Source organism: Galleria mellonella, unplaced genomic scaffold, assembly GCF_026898425.1.
Source record: "Galleria mellonella isolate WM207_F2 unplaced genomic scaffold, CSIRO_AGI_GalMel_v1 utg213, whole genome shotgun sequence".
Classification (NCBI taxonomy): domain Eukaryota; kingdom Metazoa; phylum Arthropoda; class Insecta; order Lepidoptera; family Pyralidae; genus Galleria; species Galleria mellonella.
Window position 1 is genome coordinate 3,550,418 of NW_026442039.1, and position 20,559 is coordinate 3,570,976.

The window sequence follows — 20,559 nt, forward strand, 5'->3', positions numbered from 1 at the left end:
AGTATATTGTGTTATGTTGTATTGTAAAGTATTGCGTTGCATTACATTGCATTGCGTTGCAAATATTTTATGGACACATTACGAAGATAGAGGGATCGCTTACAGTCAAACTTTGAGGAGCTTGAAGAAAACTATAAAATGTTCGAGGCTAAAAATTGTACAGCTAAGGATAAAATTTAACAATCAAAGTATTTAAATCTGTTTATTTATATATATTATTTTCATTACTGTATGTATTATATGTACCAAAATCTTCAATATTATCCATTACCATCCTTGGTGTGTTTAAGTTGCTGTTTAAGAGAGATTCCAGGACAAAAAATAAATGGCTACATCTTTGAATTTTTAAGCATTAAATGTAATTTTTTTTTATTATGTGACATATTTTAACTCTTATGGTATATGTGTATGCTTATTTGTCACCTCAATGCTATAAAAATGCTTAATATTGTCTATACTATGGCAATTATAATGTCTTTTATACAACACGATTATGTATTAATGTATTTGTATGGAAAATACAGTTTCTAGAAATTTTATAAGTGACACCTTAATATATTCAAAGCGGAATAGGAATAAAAATGGACCGCAGGTACTATCCTAAATCTGTGTAAAAAGGGTTTCATGTCATAAATGTCATATTGATTTTTTTATAATATGCTTTTAGTTATATTTTAAACCATTTAGTATTGTACTTTATGGCAGTCTGTGAGAGAAATAATGGTATATCCCCGTAAGGGATACGGGGTTAATCAGAGGCGTATAAAAAAGAAGCGATAGATTGTCAAAGATTTATAATAAAAATAATCATAAAAATGTAATATTAACATTTACATTTATTTTGTTGCAGGTAATCTCTTCATATAAACTACAATAACGCACACAACTAAACTAAGTATATTATGTATAAAATCCTTTAACCTCTTTGTAAACATTCGCTGCGCGAAGTTCTGTATGAAGGTGGTTAGTTTTAGTTGCAAGTAACTTTGTTGTTCGTTACAAGTAAAGTCTTAGTTGCGACCACGAAACTGGATGTTATTACTTTTCTTGTACTTGCATATACTTCATTACTTATATCTGCTTGCTCATCACAGCTTTGCTTTGTCTTATTTTTTATTTATTGATCACATTACAAAAAAAAAAGTCTGGTACAAAAGATGGGCCTAATACTATATAGCATTTTCTACCTGTTAACCTTTGGCAAAACATAAATTTCATCATCATCATCATCATCATTTCAGCCATTATCCGTCCACTGCTGGACATGAGCTTTCCCCATAGACTGCCATAAAGAACGGTCCTGAGCCACTTGCATCCACTGATTCCCTGCAATGCATTTCATGTCGTCACTTCATCTAGTGAGGGGTCGTTCTATACTGTGTTTGCCCGTACGCGGTCGTTACTCAAGAACCTTTCTTTCCCATCGGTTGTCGGTTCTTCGAGCTATGTGATCAGCCCATTGCCATTTCAACTTGCTCATCTTTCAGGCTATGTCGGTTATTTTGGTTCTTTTGCGGATATCCTCGTTTCGGATTCTATCACGCAAAGAGACTCGCCCTCTCCATAGCCCGCTAGTAATTTGAAAGCTTTACATACGGGCAATCGTGTAGAACCATGTTTCGGTTCCATAAGGCATAAATTTCTGTATTTAAAAATTTAATCGGTAACATAAATTTGTGAACGATTACACGTTTAATTTATGGGCACCATAGCATATTTTTCTATTTGGATAAGTAAATTTATGTTTCGTTATAAATCTAAGTTGTCTATATCCATTGATTCCTATCAGCTGTTATACTTGGGTACACTTATGTATATTATCCTTCATATGTACAGTCCATCTATCTTTTTTAGACGTCATCTCCCTCTATATTTACACTATATTTTACCCACGACTTCATCCGCATGATCGAGATATGTTTATTATATCGGGATATGAATATTGTCTTGTTGTAAAAAAGTAGTATAAACTTCTCTATCCCATATAGTACATATGTACCAAATTTTATAGTGATTGGTTAAGCAATTTTGTCATAAATGTAGTCGGTTTTTTGTGGGACTTGATCTTTAATTATTGGTACTATCATCTGTAACATATAGAAGAAAATTTGCGAAAGAAATAGTTTTGAGTTCAGTGTACCCAGCATCTCTTATTTCTCCCATAGGGACGTACTTGTATTTCTTAAAAGCTTTTCTAAGTAAATGTCTAGGTTATATAATGAAACCTTTGTGAAAAATTTTAAGTTCTTACTGTATTAAAGGCTATTTAGGATATTATTAGTTATTCAGAGACAAGTTGCTCATGGTTATACTAGTGCGAGTTTGCTATTTTTGGATTTAAAATTTTGTATTAGTTAATGTCTACATTCTGTAAAGAATCTATGTACCAAATTTCAGTTTCGTATATTTTTTTATACCACTGAGGTGGCAAATAAGCATACAGCCTATCTGATTGTAAGCCTATGAACCGTAATACTGTAGCCTATGAACGCCTACAATATCAGGAGTATTATGCGCGCGTTGCCAACCTTGAAGAAATTTCTTTAACCCTTTTTTGAAGAACTCCATACTGTAGTCTTATCTTTGATAGTTTATGAGATTAATCTGTCCGTGATATTTAATTTTTACCATCGATTCTATAGAATAGATCTGCTGAAAATTGCAAGCGATTCAATATATATTATTTTTAGATTTGTACACAGGTTGTAAGGGTTCTTTGTATGTAAATTTTACGTTGGCGTTTGCAGTACATGTATATTAAAAATTGACAAAATAATATTAATATATCTACATTATACATACAGATATATTTGACATATATCAATATCTATATAAAATGTGAAAATGGTATCTGTGTATACTTAGTTATATGCAGTACTGTGATGAGCTATGTGGCTATATAAGCCATAATATACTTTTTTGTGTTGATTGTAATTGTGTACATTTATGGCAATAAACCCTATTCTTTTTATGTACAAATGTACCTTAACAGCCCATTACGTTCCCTCTACGGAATCTCTCGCCATAACAGGAGTGTTAGCCTGTTTGACCTGGTCAGGTAGAAATGCTACACCGATGCATTTTATTTCGGGATTTTCTTGTCTTATGTATTGTGTATGTAATGTTGTTCCTTTAGTTGCCTTTTTAAGATATCCTTAGGGAAATAGGGCATTATATTAAAAATTTTAACTAAACGATGTCTGTATATCGAAAGTATTAAAGAAAAAGTAATATGAGGTTAATAATAAAAAAATAAAAGCCGAAAAATTATTTTTTAGAATTTTTGTATCTATCTGTATATTTGTTCCGGTATTAAACAAACATTTCAGCACCAAGTTGAACGCAGTTTCCAAAGTCGTGTTCCTGAAGGTCGATCTTAAAATCTAGTATATGTTTTATCTTGATTCGCCGTTTAGAAATTGTTACCAACTTCGAAAATCCACGCAAGATTGTAAAATGATTTGGAACTTTGTTATTCAATCACGCTTAAAGGGGTGAATTATCCTAATGAATTTTGGTTCATTGGAATTGATATAATTGTCTTAAGATAACCGATAGGATAACATCGATTAATGTAAAGAATATATATATTTGTTAAAAACTAAGTATGTATGTAAATGAAAATTTGATCCTGTTTATAAGAGAGATAAAATATTGAATTTACACAAATGATAAATCATACTAATGTATATTTATATATGTATGAGTTTAATGGACCTTTCGGGCAGAGGATGTAATATTAACGGACTGGTAGGGTTTCATCAAGTGGTTATATGAAGAAAATTGTATTGCGATTCCACGTAAAGTGGATTTTTGCAATTTTATGTGGAAAGCCTCAGGACATCAAAGTCTCTAAATGTTCCAGTCTCAAATGAGAAAAATAGATCGTGCAGTTTTCTAGGTAATTTGTATTTTCTAATTTGATTTAATCTGTTTATAGAAATGGGAAAATATTAATAATATTCAAATAATAATCCTGGTGATTACATGAGCCTTTCGTCTTTTGAGATTTCGATGTTTTGTGACTTTGAAATTTTGAAATGCGAAAGTTTTGAGTCTAGTGCATTATTTTGTTACTTAATGAACTATTTCAAGTATGCAAAACCATGGGTTACAGCTACTGTGAACTAAACATTCGGAGATAAGAGCTACGATGTAAACTTTAATGTCTCGAATCTCCTAAATTATTGCTTTATCTCCGCACATTACCAGAGTGCCCTCGCATTTTATAGTCAAAGATTTTATAGTCAAACTTAAAAGAAATTTTACTAATTGCATTATACTAATTAGTTTTTGAATTACATTACGAGAGCAGTTTATGGACAGAAGATAAAATAGAAATATAAATTTATTATTTGACAAAAAAGTTACAAACACAAGATACAGTGGGCTTTACACTAGGCGAACCTGTATCGTGGGCATTCGACAAAGATTAACAATTCACAATCTATTATAATAAAAAGTACATAGTGGGCGGGTATTAATATAAATGAAAAGGAATATAAAATTGATATAATGATCATTTGTTGATCAGGCTATCCTGAAAAAAAAAACAAAACTTGACGTATATTAATACAATTTTTTAATTCGAGGTATATTACTAGACTAGCTTTTACTTGCGACTTGGTCTGTATGAACAGGATGTTTACTGACCAGGATAAAAAGTATCCCATGTAGTAACTGTATACCAATTTTCGTAACGATTAGTTAAAGTTTTAGGGCGCTAAACTCACTTTTACTGTTATAACATTAGTAAGGATTATCAAATACAGGATGAAACTGAAACTGAAATAAGTTTAATTCGATATTTTTTTTCTAATGAAACATTCTGAAAAAAAATTTCATCTTCTACTAGAATTCTAAAATCTTATTCGGTTTGTAAATGAGTTATCGAAGTACATAAACTGCGAAGAAATTACTATATAAACATATTTCATAATATATCGGTAGGTACTACATATTTTATAATAATTTAAACGATACAAATGAACAGTGCATAAACCTGTAAAGCTTATTCATTGTTATGTCTTGGACTATTGGCCCAACGTGTACTGGGCCCTTAAAGTTTTTCGTTAGGTTATGTTACGAAACAAGGGTAAAAGAAGTGTATCGTACCGATTGCCCGAACTGGCTGTTGCTCTCGAGAAACTTAGAAACTTTTTCTATTAACGTAGGAAATAAATGTCTCCTTTTTTCAATCAAGTAATTTTCTATTGTTTATTAAATATTAATTGTAATCTGTAACGTTACCAACGTGAACAATGAGAAAATATAATCTACATGTTAATCTATACATATCTTCTATACTTATAATAAATCTGTAGAGAGGTCAATTCTGTACATGAAATATATTTCCAAAATAACTATCAGGGGGTGATTAGTGATCGATACTTATGCCAAAAATGCAATCAGTAAATTTTTTTCTGTCTGTAGGTTCGTTATAGAAACAAAAACTACTCGACGGATTTTAATGAAACTCGGTACAATTATTCTTCATACTCCTGGGCAGGTTATAGTATCTTTTCATCATGCTACGATCAATAGGAGCAGAGCAGTGAAGGAAAATGTGTCTGTTACATCAAAACCACTGAACTGTGAGGAAGGACATTGGCTACTTATTTTACGAAAAACGACGGAAACGCGGACGAAGTCGCTGGCAACAGCTAGTTATAAATATATTCGTCATGACTGACTGTCTCATTTGTCTGTCAATGCATAGACAGTACCGTTGAAGTTAGAAATGTGTAATTTTGATTAAGGGTTCCTTTCAATACATAGTCTCAGTAAAGGAGTACGTGAATTTACTAAGAGAACAGCAGATCACGGATTTTGCACGAGAGAAGTCATGGTAAACAGATAGTTTTAAGTATGGTCTGTCGATGTGTCAAATTTAATTTAATTCCGCTTTTGCGTTGTGACGTGTCGGTGAAATTTCAATACGTATAGATAGATTATTGTGGTATAATATTTTCATTAAAATTCTACAGAAGTATTTTAAATTATATCACAATCTATCTTATATATAAAATTCTCGTGTCACGGTGTTTGTTACCAAACTCCTCCGAAACGGCTTTACCGATATTTATGAAATTTTGTGTGCATATTGGGTAGGTCTGAGAATCGGCCAACATCTATTTTTCATACCCGTCAATGATAAGGGTAACCCACCCCAAAATATCTTTTTTTTATTTTTTTGACAAATTTTTTTATTTTTATTTTATTATAATTTAGCATTGAAAAATACATATAAATTAAATTACAATACTTTAAATTTTCATCGTTTTACGATCAACTCCTGTATTTTATAAGTGGTAAAACAACGTTTACGGGGTCAGCTAGTATTTTTATACATTTACCTTTATAATATTAGCAAATGTATTATTGGTTTATATGAAATTAATTTCGTTCCTAAGTAAAGGGTGGATGATGAAGCCCTCAATAAAGTTTTGTCACGTACGAAGTGTATTGATTCTCTTGTTGATATGACGAACCATGTAAGGAACATTATTTCTAAATATTTGTATATCTGTTTCAATACAATTTAATGAAAATATAAACAAACAAATAATAATTGAACTCGTCATAAAACAGTCTGCTGATGTGCAATACTAGTATAAATAAAAAATATTTATACGATTAATTGATCGAAGTCTAAATCCAAATGATCTCTTTGTAATTTAATTGTAAAGTATCATCGAAAGGGCTTTTTTGTTCTGTACTAATTAAATTAAAATTAAAGTCGTGTTCTTATGAAAATATTAATTATAAAATTACAATTAATCGTAAAGAAAATTCTCAAGCGTATATTAAATTTTGTAAGGCTTCTTAAGTAGGTCCTCGTACGCGGGACAATGCCTAAAGATACCTTCAACTTGAGTCGGATTTGATTCCATTGTTCATTCACCAAGTACTTACTCTTCTTATTGTTTGCAACTGCCATTAAAGCGCCACGGCTTTATTACAGTGTTGTATAAATAGTAACACTGCGGCTTTATAATAATCACTTTATAATTTTGAGTTAATTTAAGTATGAAATAATATGGACACTGCATAAAAATTGTCTGAATGGTTACCTATGTCCTATTCGTGTTTTTGACGCCAGTTGCTATGTTGTGTTTTTGATTTGAAAGATATTGTTAGGAGCGACTAGACCCAATCCAATTCTCTTGGGTACAATTGTAAAAACAGCCTGGTATCTTTTTACTACGGGAGACTATTCGCTGTAGTAGGATGTGAAAGCAACGTTATGGTAACGTTCAAACAGTTTGACATTCTAATAACTGGTTAATATAAAAAAAAACACATTCGAATTTGTTCCCGTGTCATGAAATTTTTATATAAGATTAATAATCGTATTTTTATGCAGCTAAGACAAGCAAGCAATTTTATGGCTCACATGATGGAAAAGTGGTCGCCTATAGATATGAACAGTACTATGAACATAATAGAGTATACTGTGTCGCCTTTGATACCCCTCATGTGTTGCCATTCCTGAGGTACTATGCTTAATGAAGTTTTGTTAATGTGTATTGTTTGCTTCAACTTGAGATATAGAATAGTTTTTATCCTGATAAGAAAAAATTATCCCGGTGGGTGGCGATCTATATAAATTACAAATTCTAGAGGAAAAAAATTACCTTAATTTATGACTATTTGTGCCTAAACTGAATGACAACGACTTTAGATATGGAACAATAGGTATTTCAGCCATTGTCAAGGGAATATGGCAATAAATTACAAGGTTTGTTATTGTTTTACATTGTTTTCATATACATTTGCTTTAGACTATCTGCATTTTCGAAGTATCTGTGTTATTTCAATCTTGATGGTTGTTTGTTTTATTCGAATGTTCAACTGGTATTTTAAATAGTTTAGTTTAAATGTATACTTTTACTTTTTTATTTAATGAATGATAATGGAATGTCGTTTTTCTTAAAACTGCTGGCAAAACCCCACAAGGGGCTTATGTTCAGCAGTGGACAGTTAAAGTCTGATATGATGATGATGATGATGAATGGAATATGAACCCCATCTGTTAAGTATACACTGAAGGGGCACCAGTGAGGGGATGATAGGTGAGGATGGAGCAGGTCAGTTAGTCCATAGTGACGAATTTAATAACTAATCAATCACGACGGTTTCCAGGGGGAACTATGAGGAGATCAACCTGATATAACCTATAATGCTGGTCACTGGTTTGTGGATCCCCATTACTAACAATTCCTTCCCCTCCCCTGTATACTGTTACTGGTGTAAAGTGCATCATAATTTTGCATTTTCCAGAGTGAAATATGTTATCAAACTTTTATGAAAGTTATATCAAATAGGCAGTAGTATATGGAAATTTTAGCGTTCCAAGGAGGCAAGTTCTAGTAGAGAGTTGACTGCAACAGGAGTCTTATTATGACAGCTTTAATACGTATACATATATTTCTGTGTATGTTATACTTTGCTTTTATTATAAACTCACGTCTTTTCCGTTTCCTAATACTAAGTTTATGATATACATAACTTCTATTTTATGACAGGAGCATGAATTATTATGATACTTTTAAGTACATATGAAAGTGTTTGTAATAGTAAATGTTGTGTATAAAATTATTCATATTTTTTTTAAATATGGTATAATTTTTTTCTGCTTTACCATTTTTCTTTTAATCGTGCCTCTGATTGAAACTCCGATGTGTTTTCCGTAATTTTAAAATAATTTTTCTACACGAATATTCTCTTGGAATGATCGCTCTCGCACTCGATAGTCTCTTTCATGTACAGATACACGGCTTAGCTATTTTACTGTTATTTTCTACTGATTTTTTTTATTATAAACTCACAATTTCCTCTTTTTTATTACCAAACGCCATTGTTTGTCCTCATATGCATAATTTTATTGTCTTCTCTACATTTGTGTATCTTTGTATAGATCTTCTCTTTCGAATACTCGATTAATTTCATATTCCTTAAAAATGTTTCTTTTTCTATGTCTTATCGAGATGTTTTTCTTATTGAAATATTGACATTAATTCTTTACTTCAAAACTGATTTAAGGTTTTCAAATTTATCATTGATTAATTTTATTTTGATAACGATGCTTTGACTATTGATATTGGGATAATTGTCATGAATATGTTTACGTTTAACTATCCATCCGTCGTCCTATCCTAATTTCAGTGCATCCTTACTTTGAGGTACATACTGTTTCGGTCCCTTCTCCGTGTTAATTTGTTGGCGTGGAGATCAATTAATAATATCTCTTTGAAATCCTTTGTATATATTATGCGTAGCGTATGCGACCACCTTTCATGCTTTATGACATTATGATGTGATTTGATAACATAATGAACAAAACATATATTAAAAAATGCATTATTCATGTCGTCAGTTATGGTCAATCATACAAAACCAATGATTTTATATACTTTCTGACAATTGTCCAATTTTCATTACGTTAAAAATGTTTATTGGACTATTATAAATATCTAAAAAAATCCAAATCGGTCCAGCTGAATGCAGAATATCAATGAAACGGTCAGCATTTGTTCATTAATTTGTTTAATTTTATTATCAAGTCTTGTTCTCAGTACTCATGTTAACTCAGGAGCATAGTTTTTCCAATACACTAAGAATTTTTTTAGTAAATTTTCATATAAATAATAAATTCCTCAGCATTCCGTATTGATTATACTCTGTATTTTTTAATTTTATTAACACATTGCATCAAAGCAAACGGTGGATATACTAACTGCAGTGATCAATTTGTAAGCAGTTCGATCCATTTCGTTCCGGCATCGCCGTGTCCGTTGTAGAAGCAATTTGGCTAAATTGACTTTTATTTACCCGTGTAACATTCAGTACGAATATATCGTTTCAAGGTAGATTTTGCTATAAAAAATAGCAACTTCAGTCGTGACCATATTAAATTTGACTACCTAGAAATGTCACTATAATAATATCAGATTGTGTTCCACAAAAAAGCGACGTCAATACACTTAAAAAAATAAGTATTTTTATTTAAAAACTATACTACTGTACCGATTTTGTTAACATTTCTATGGTAGGTACATTTTTTTATCTGAAAATATATCCTTTAAAAATTTTTTAAATAGATTTATCATTAACAGAATTATGAATTTTTTTTTATAACACAGAGGGCAAACGAGCATGCGGCTCACCTGATGGTAAGTGACTATTGCCTCCCATGATCATCCACAACACCAACGGCATTGCAGATGTGCTGCCGACCTTTTAAAAGGGAATATGCTCTTTTCTTGAAGGTTATGTGGTCGTATCGGTTAGGAAATACAGCTACTGGAAATTGATTTCAAAGAGTGGTTGTGCGTGAGAGAAAGTGCCTTGAAAAACGCACGGTGGAGGACCGCCACTCATCCAGATGTTTGGGATGAAATTTTAGTTTATGGCGGGTTGTACGATGGTGAAAATCAGCAGCAGGTAGCAATCCGAACAATAGTAATACAATTGAATTAAGAACCTACTTTTTTAAATTGATTTAAAAAAGTACACGAAACATCTGATGATGTTTCGTGTACACGTTAGATTTAAAATATTCTGGTTTTATGTTGTGCACAAAAAGATGCATACATACAACAAAAGATGCACCATCTTTTGTTTTATATATATATATATATATATATATATATATATATATATATATCTGAGATTATTTTACTATTTATAATTGTTTTGGGCTGGACTCGTAATAAACATGCACACAACCTCGGTACATTCTCGATTCGAATGTGTGTATATTAAAATTCTGCCCCCTTCCATTCCAGTCACGATCAATTTCGGACTGTTTTTACTTACGATACTGAGATTGGACCGAGAACGAATTGACACCAGAGTTATAGTGTGGATCAGGCATTACATTTCAAGTGAAAAAAAAAAGAAATCAAAAGGAATAATCCAAAAGGTGTGTCTTGCACACAGATGACAAAGGTCGTCCTTATTTTTAAAATTGGCGACAGCTTACTCTGGGATTCCTATTCACTTAACTCTTGATTTAAACTAATCATTAACAACTATAGTCGAACTTATTCATTTATGATTGATGGATCTATGAAAATTAATTTTTCGACCAATTGTCGTGGCATTACGAACAAACATAGTGGAACCATGTGGAACGGAATATCCATCCATTACTTGATATATAATCACTGTATTGCCTTGAAGGTCGCGTCATAGATCGCAGTAAGAGTAGATCATTAGATACAATAATATGAAGTTAAACTATTAATGAATTTGCATTTCATGTTTTTGTTTCGTGACCGGAAAATCTCATTATGTTCGTAACGACCTGTGAAGATTCAAGGTAATGATTTTCTCGGTTTGTCGTAGCAACCGGTCATCATTGGTTTCTATTGTGTTCATACTACTTGAATACATTGTTATTTATAATAACAGAGCACGTGTAATTTCTGTCACTTATTTTACTGAATGTTTTTTTCGTCTGACATCGTCTAGTTACAATTATATTAATAGGATTGTTTCGGTTTGAAGGGTGGGATATGGCAGTGAATTTACATGGTTCAGAGGAATAACACCTGAGTCCTCAGGAATGGCAACGCATGAGGGGTATCATGAACGAAACAGTATACTCTGTTATGTTCATGGTACTGCTCATGTCTATAGGCGACGGTTACCACTTTCCATCAGGTGGGCCGTCAGCTTGTTTCTCATTTTAAGTTGCATAAAAAAAACTGATATTGATAATATAATTTGTAATTAAATTATGTTTTATTATTTGTTCCCGCGACATCGTTTACAAGATCGGAATATATTAATTGACCATGATTAAAAGTTACCTGTACACTTCTCCATCTCAAATAATACGTGAATGCCAAAAACAACTATTATTGAGCCTATTAGGAAACAGTAATGTTCACTAAAAATTTTTGACTGAGAAATAAATATTGGTAAAATTACAAGACACGCAAGATACTTAGTATGAAGACAAATAGTAATAATAACTTTTTTGGGACAATAAACTAACGTATTTTAGATTTTATTGCCTTTTTTATGTGTAAAATGACAAACAAGTTGATGGTTCATATAATGGAAAGTAACAACTATCGCCTAAAGACAAAAATACTATAGCTGTACCATTGTACTAGGTTCATACTGTAATATACTAAGTAACCTAATTTATAGTTCAACCCTCTAGGGTGCTGCTTAGTATTAATTGCTTATGGTTTAATTTTGAGTTCACCGGACTTACTTTACGATGTATATTGGTTCAAGGATTTTAAAGCCGCTTGTAGCGATTGTAACTAAATTCATAGTGAATTTAGTTGATATGTTAACTAACTTTTTATCAGTTACTTTGTACGCGTGAATTTTTGAAATAGGTAAATCAATGAAATACATATACCATTTCTAGATGGCATTTTAATATAAAACACAATACTGGTTCATGATACGCCCCATGCGTTGCTTTTCCCAAGGACTTAAGTGTTATTCCTCTGTACCCTGTAAATTCACTGCCATATCCCATTATTGAAACTGAAACACAGCCATGCAAACACAACTGCTTCATGGTAGAAATACGAATGGGACAGAGATGCCCAAGCAAACGACTTTTGTACAAAGTCTCCCTCTGGCAAATTATGATGATATTAAATAAGCAAAATTAGGAAATCGTCGTTGCAATGCTTGATGGTAACTTGGCACGAGTTAACAAGAGCTCGTTATGTGATCTAACTTGGTATCGCTTGTTAGAAATGATCGAGTATTTTGGTATTCTTCATGCGTTGGTTCGAAACCTTTACAGAAGTTGTTTCCGTATTATATTTGTGTATTTCCTTCGTATTTACTTATTTATTCGTGTCTTGTATTTTTTTGCACGAAAATACGTCTTGTGTCATTATTTATTGATAATGTTTTGACTTATCACGCTCAATGAAAAATTATAAATGTAAAAGGTTGTTTTTATGTTTCTTATTCTACGACTTTAACGTGATTGTATTTTAATAAAATTTGATAATGAAATGGACTGAATCCTGGATTGGCTTTTTTATTTCGCTGAGGCAGAATTTTGAATAAAGCTAGTAATTTTAGAAGAATAAATCTGGCTCCATTGGCGGAAGATTACAATATAAATGAATAAGTACAAACCATTGAAATTTGTAATTGTGAAAAAAAAAAAGTATATCACCATTGACACCCAAATATTTTAGAGTTTATGTTGTACGTATTAGACCTTTGATAAACAAACTTGTATATTTTTTTACCACCGTGAATAATACATATTTACATACATATTTATACAAAGGTTCCTTGTATATGTATCTAAGCTTTTACTAAAATAGTTTCTATGCGGGTGCTTCTATGCAGACAAGCGTCGTAGCGTTTCCTAGCTTGAGTATTAGGTATGTGGTGTGTTTGTGTAAAAGTTTATACAATTTATTCTTAATAGAACATCCTTTATACCTTATGTACGAGAATAAAGTAGCACTTATATTATTTATTAAAGTTGGAAGTACAGAAGATTCCATAATTGTGTGTTCTAAGCTTCCATTTATGAAGGGTTTTTGGAAGTAACCATAGAAACGAGAGAGAAGACATATCAAGTTCCACGTAGATGAAATGGCGAATATTGCTTTTAATATTAACATGGGGTAATAATAGATAGATATATAATTTATTTACATTACTTACAGCACGCAAATACCAGCAGATATTGGTACATACGCAGAGAAAGAAATAAATTAAATACATATACAAAAAAAAAATCAAAAGGAAAATACATAAAAAAAGTATAATTCTTTTTCCTTTCATGCGTGAGCCACAGTAACACAAAATGGTCACGACTCAGTTTACTGCTTTGCCCTCAAAAGAGCAAAACATCGATATTGTGTTGTAGCCAAAACCCAGAAACGAAGTTAATCGGCATAAAGAAAATAAATATGAATAAATGAATCAAATTAATTAATAATTATAACTCCAAACATTAAATCGCAGTTATCAGCATTCTTTTGTCTTCACCAGTTAAACTGAATAGTTTTCTAACAGTTTTCTCAAAGAAACCTAGTTCGAAATAAAAAATTAAAGCCTTTCATGCTAACTTTACAGCAGAACGCGTTGCGTTAGTATCGAAGGTTAAAACTTCGACTCATATTTCTTTAGGAAAAAAGTACGTCAAAGATTTCAATTACATCCTGTTGCACGTTAGGTTTATTAAAATATTTGGGTAAGCCAATTTTGCGTTTATATAACTCGTCATTCAGTGGAGAGCAACAGTGAAAGAGTGTTCCAAAGTATACATTGAGTAATATTAGTACCCTATTTTTTATTATTAATACTTTTTAATTTGTTCGTTGGCCAGTCATTTGCATGTTGGATCCGTTTAATTTTGACTCAACTGCAGTACATAATTACGAAAGCATACACTACCTACTATGTTTGCCAGCAGCTCGGAGCCGCTTATTCTAATTTTCCTCTTGAAACGAATTTTGTTTAGACTTCATTTTGCCATCGTTGCAAAGTGTACTTAGTAATTAATTTTTTTTTTAGTTACTTTTTTAATTTAATAACATAGACAACGATCAATATAAATAGATATACTCATGAATATAAATGTGTATGTTATGTGGGATCGAACTCGCCACCATCGGGGTGTAAGGTAATCATGACCATCAAAGAATATTGCACAGGATAAATTAGTATGATTGTTGATACACAACCCCATCTAGTTTCAAACTATGAGAGTCTGTACTATCGGTACTAGATGACTGAATAGAATTATTTGTACTGAGCAAAAATCGAACACGCGACCACTGGAAGGTGTGCGACGTGTTAAATCGCTATACCACTGAGTCTTCGGTAGGGTACATTTAATACGACTATTAAACTATTGGGAAAGAAGATTATTACATTTTTTTTTGAGGGGTCGTAAAGTAGAAATTAGAGTTTTTTTTTCTGCTATTTGATATTTTTTACTTATTATTATAATTTTTTATTATAACTATAAAATTTATAGAGCATTAGATCTTAGAATGCTTTCCTTTGTTTGTATTTATACGCTAAATGAGCACAATACAAGGTAAAGGTCATTTTTTCGTCGTCGTACCGCTAAGTGTGATGATTAGATTTCGTTGCTTACCTGTAACAAACAAAAAGTATATATGTACATATAAAGTATCCTTTGAGAAATTAAATGAACATAGAATAAAGAAAAGCAGCTAGCAAAGCCGCTTTTTTCATACGATCAAACGATGAATTTGAATATCAATTTAGGATATATAGATATAGGAATAAGCGTCACGTAACGAATTACACAGTGTCGAAACAAGCATTGAAAATTCTGAAGAGAAAATTTTACTTTTTCATATATGTATGTGAAATACATTCATAATTTTCGTGAATAGGTAAAACTGTCCTTATCATCTTCACTATATATAGTATAAAACAAAGTCGCTTCCTGTCTGTCTGTCCGTATGTTTGCTTAGATGTTTAAAACTACGCAACGGATTTTGATGCAGTTTTTTTTAATAGATACAGTGATTCAAGAGGATAATTTAATACTAATAACTACTTAACACTGATAATTTAATTAGAGGTTTTTAATGTGATGAAATAAATACATTTTTTTTGCGCTTACATTGCAAACGCTGGCTAAACTCTACGAGATCTATTACAGTATTATACACCTTAAGAAGATGTAGAAAAAAGTCTGTGATGGTATATATATTTATCTTTTAGGGATAACTCACAATAACCATTTTTTATCCTTTTTACGAGAAATAATGGCTTATTTACGAAGCAATTTTAAGCAATACAGCATTAATCCTTATCCAATTAAGTACCTTTAATACATTGTGCATTTTATATAAATCAATATGCCTTTTTACAGCATGTAATTTAAATGAATAAATTCGAAGATATTACAGATTTAAAATGCAGGGACATAGCGGTTGCGGCAGTACCGGCCGGGGGCCGGTGGCGCTATTTAGTTTTTTTTAATGGGTGATAATGGAATAGTAACCCCACCCGCAATATCGGTATACACCGGCGGGGCACCAGTGAAGGATGATAGGTGAGGATGAGTAGGTCAGTTAGCTCATCATGACGAATTCAACAAGAATTGTTTACGATGGTTACCAGGGGAACCACATGGAAGTAGACCTAATAGGGCATATTGCTAGCAATGGGGCTGTCAAACCCCATTGCTAACAATCCCTTTCCCCCTCGCTATTTAGTATCAGCATTGCACCCATGCGAAGCCGCTAGTATTTAGTTATCAATATAGTTTGTATGAAATTCATAAGTATTGGAACTCGGAAATGTATGTGATCTTGTGACATATGAGACATCATTATAAATTCACGGAGATAAAGTCAAGTGTATGTAGTTCACATATCAAGTTAAAGGGAAAACAAAATATGATAATACGGTCGATTCTGATACATCATTTTCTATATCTTTAGAACTAAAATTACAGCGAAAATATTATCTTATAAATTTTAAAAGTGAGTATAAACTAAATTTATAATAGAATTGATTCAGAACCGCATTAATTTTAGTTTTTTTTTTCTAATTTTTCACATAATAATTTCACTTAACCATTATTTTTTTTATTATAAGGGCAAACTTTATAATATAATCTACTCGATCAGTTCATAGACACAAGATGATTATATTATGTGATATGATTAATTATTAATTTAATTTTTCATTTTTTTAGTTTATAAAACATTTTATTATTTTATATTAGGGAAAAATTTTTGAACTGAAATATTTTTTAACTGCTGTTGTAATTTAACAACTTCTAAATTTAGAATCTAGCAATTCGTGTTACGTAAATTATTCATGGATATCCGCTTAATGTGCCTAAATTGAGTCGTGCGTTTAATGAAATTTTGGATTTGTAATTTTCTCTTAACTTGCTAGAGATTGGATGTTTGGCTGTTTGCTATAGCGGCCTTTGCTGTTGGTGACCTCATTTAAATATTGTTTTTTCCAAAGTCCTCAGTGATGTGGAAAAAAATACGGAAAAAGCTTACGTATGTATGTATGTATGTATCTAGTATCCAGATTTATTTATTATTTTAGATTTGCTAGACAGCGTTCCAAATAAATTTGTTTTTGAGTTTCTGTAAAATATAATTTTAAAGCATTCTTATAAAAAAGTTTTGATTTCTTTTAATACATATAATATTCTAATTTGGTTTGTAATTCGAATTCATAACGAAGCTTTGAATTAATATAACATAATCATTTACGGAGAAAAAGCTTTTATAGTTTTTTCGAGAAGCGCGTGGGCGAAACTCTGGGAGTTCTTCCGTTCTGTTCCTTCTATTGATTTAGAGAGCCCTATAATATCTTTTTATTTTTGTATATTCGTATGTTTTTATACATTGTTCAACTTTATATTATTTACGCTATTCACTTCCTTGAATATACCTCTCCCCTTTTTACCTTCCATAGACTAACATAAAATACAGTGTAGTCCTGAACCAACTGTAATCATTGATTTAGGGAAACACATTGCCCAATGCTATTATGGTCTCTAGGGATTTTATAGTTTATTTCAGTAGAACTGAAGTAGACAGACCGCTAATGTCTAGCAGAAATCTAAATAAAATATACATTCATTAATTGTATGTTTCGATTTGTCTTTAATTTTATTTACCGAGATTCTGTGATAATTCTAACAAAACTTGGTTACCTTTCCATTAAAATCTGTGGAAATAAATTATAGTTCTCTGCATTATGTAGTCCAATACCATTTCAGTTTACAGAATTTTGGGCTATTTCGATTACTTCGAGTCTTCCGCATATATTCACATTTCGGATTTTATCACGCAGTAAAATTCCAAGCGTGCGTCTCTCCACAGCTATGTGAGAAACTTGGAGCATCTTTAACTCAGATCGATTTTATTAAAAATATATAAGTACAAAACTATGACTACCTACTGCCAAGTTTTAAACTGATATCAGATAGGTGGTGTATTTTATGTTTTAGTGCAAATTCTACAATTGTTTCTATTCATTTAATGAATTTTTGGAATTAAAAGTGAAATAAGTAATAATATTGTTGACACTAATCACAGACCTACTAATACGTATTAATATCATATAAGATGAAGTACATTAATTGACATGAAATTGTAATTGAGTTGTAGTTTTTTTTATAAAAATTGTTAATTTTATATTTAAGTATTTAAAATTTTGCATGCTTCATTGTGGCGAAATATGTGAACTTAATATTATTTTATCTATCTGTATATTTACCATATTTCTTGTAAATAAATATTCATTCATTCATTCATACAATTCAAACAGCAAAAGGCTTCCTAGCTAAGGCTATAAAGACTATACTGTTTGATCGTAACTGAATGTTGCTACAATACATATACTTTTCTTATATGGAAATTGTGTATCTAGGTAACTACTGTACTGATTAAATAGAGGAGTAGTTTGTAACGAAACGATGAAGCGTAATTTTGCTGCCATCGAAATAAAACAAACTACTTCAAAATAAGAATATGAGTGGATAAAAACTTGTATTTTGAATTAATAAGGAGATGAGGTGCCTCCAGCATTTTCTTGCGCTTTGATCGGACGTTTAAAAGTAAATTTTATGACGATTACAGTTGTCATTTTTATTTATGGATTAAAAAATGTTAGTTTGGAAGCAATTATATCGATATATTTATCAACCGTCTGCAGCTACTATCCTCAATTTATGTTTTCGACATACGATTCTATGCTTTAAATTCAAATATTTCTTTGTTACAGGTAAGTAAAAGCATGAGAAGAGAGACATAGAGTGCGGTGATAAATTTTTAAAGTCTCTTAAAAACGTAAGTATACTTACAAGAATTTTTCAGAAATGAAGTGTTGAATTTCGAAAATTTTATGTCAAAAGTCTTAAAAAAAGTTATCCAATAAGGAGAATGATATTTTGAATCTTTATCCAGATTTCGTAGCGACAAAAGGCGACCTCCAAACTTTTTTAGCCATTCATGTGTAAAAGTCCGAGGTTGATTTTTCATAATAAGTATTCCAGGTCTTTACCCGAACCCAAAGTTTGTAGGATCATTTGTCCGTACTTGGATCTGAATCGAACGCCACGTTTTATTGAATACTTGTAGGTAGCTAATGATAAATGAATTTAGACCGAAATCCGACAGTTTTCGTTTCACGTTCCATTTGGGTGCTCAGTGAACCGAATAATTTCTTTCCAAGTTATTACATTACACTTAAAAGACTGATATTTTCAAAACAATTTACATAACTTTACTTACTTTACAAGAGGGAGACTTTATACAAAAGTCGTTTGCTTGGGCACTTCTGTCCCATTCGTGTTTCTACCGTGAAGCAGTTGTGTTTGCATGGCTATGTTTCAGTTGAAGGGTGGGATATGGCAGTGAATTTACAGGGTACAGAAGAATAACACCTGAGTCCTCAGGAATGGTAACGCATGTGTCATGGGCGAAACAGTATACTCTGTAAACAGTACTCCTCATGTCTATAGGCGACGGTTACCATTTTCCATCAGGTGAGCTGTCAGCTTGTTTGCCGTTCTAAGTGGCATAAAAAAAAAAAACAAAAGAACGAAATACAGTATTATTTTTACTATATTGTCAATTTTATTAATCTTTTTTAAATCGATAGGATTTTTTCTTTTGTTGGTCCCGTGTTAATTTTATGGCGATTAAAGTTGCCATTTGTGTTTGCAGAGCAGAAAACTGCGCATTTACATACATACATACATATCTGTCACGCCTGTCTCCCATGAGGCTAGGCAGAAACAATGGAATGAAAATTAAGTATTGCGGAACAAAATTTATGTAGCTAAAGACTATAGCATGGGGTTCTTCAAAAAGGGCGTAATAAAGTTTCTTAAGGGTCGGCGATGCGCGCGTGACTTGAATGGTGTTGCAGTCGTCCATAGGTTACTTACAGTAACCATTTACCATCAGATGAGCCGTATGCTTGTTTGCTGACATAGTAGTATTAAAATATTTTTTATTAGCCAAACGATTTCATTTTTTAAATCAAAAATACAAATTCATATCATCTTTATTCAATAACACTTGTTTACAAGCACTTTTAAATTGTTATTTTTTGATCGAATCTAAGCATAAAAGAAACGAAGCAAAATTAAAAGAAATAAATTCTAAACTTATTTACGTATTTACAAATTGCATTGTAGCTGCCATAATTCAATTTGTGCAGCTTTACGTCGTATAATTGTGCTGTAGAGTTCTAAAAATGCGGGCTGCGTTGATTTACCTTGCTGTAAGTATGTCGGTCTTTTGAGTGAAAAAGCCCGTCAGACCTTTTGTCCATAATGGCAACGACAAGTCGTGGGGAAAAGTACATTATATTTTTTAATAAACACGTTTAAAAAACGTGGACGTTTTTCATTTCTTTCTCTTACTAATTATTTACCCGTGACTTTGTCCGTGTGGAAAAGTTCACTGACTGGGATAAAAAGGAGTCTATCTATTTTTTTAATCACAAATAGTATGTGCATATCAAATTTAAGTTTATGTAGTTAAGGCGCTAAGAGATTACAAACAAACTCGTTTTCTTATT

General features: G+C 31.6%; 2 protein-coding genes across 2 annotated transcripts in view; one reads left to right on the forward strand and one right to left on the reverse strand.

The window, feature by feature from the left end:
• The window catches only part of LOC113511901 (calcium uniporter protein, mitochondrial), a 211,368-nt gene that overhangs the window by 70,778 nt on the left and 120,031 nt on the right, over positions 1–20,559 (forward strand). The window lies entirely within an intron of this gene.
• The window catches only part of LOC113511770 (uncharacterized), a 151,530-nt gene that overhangs the window by 64,580 nt on the left and 66,391 nt on the right, over positions 1–20,559 (reverse strand).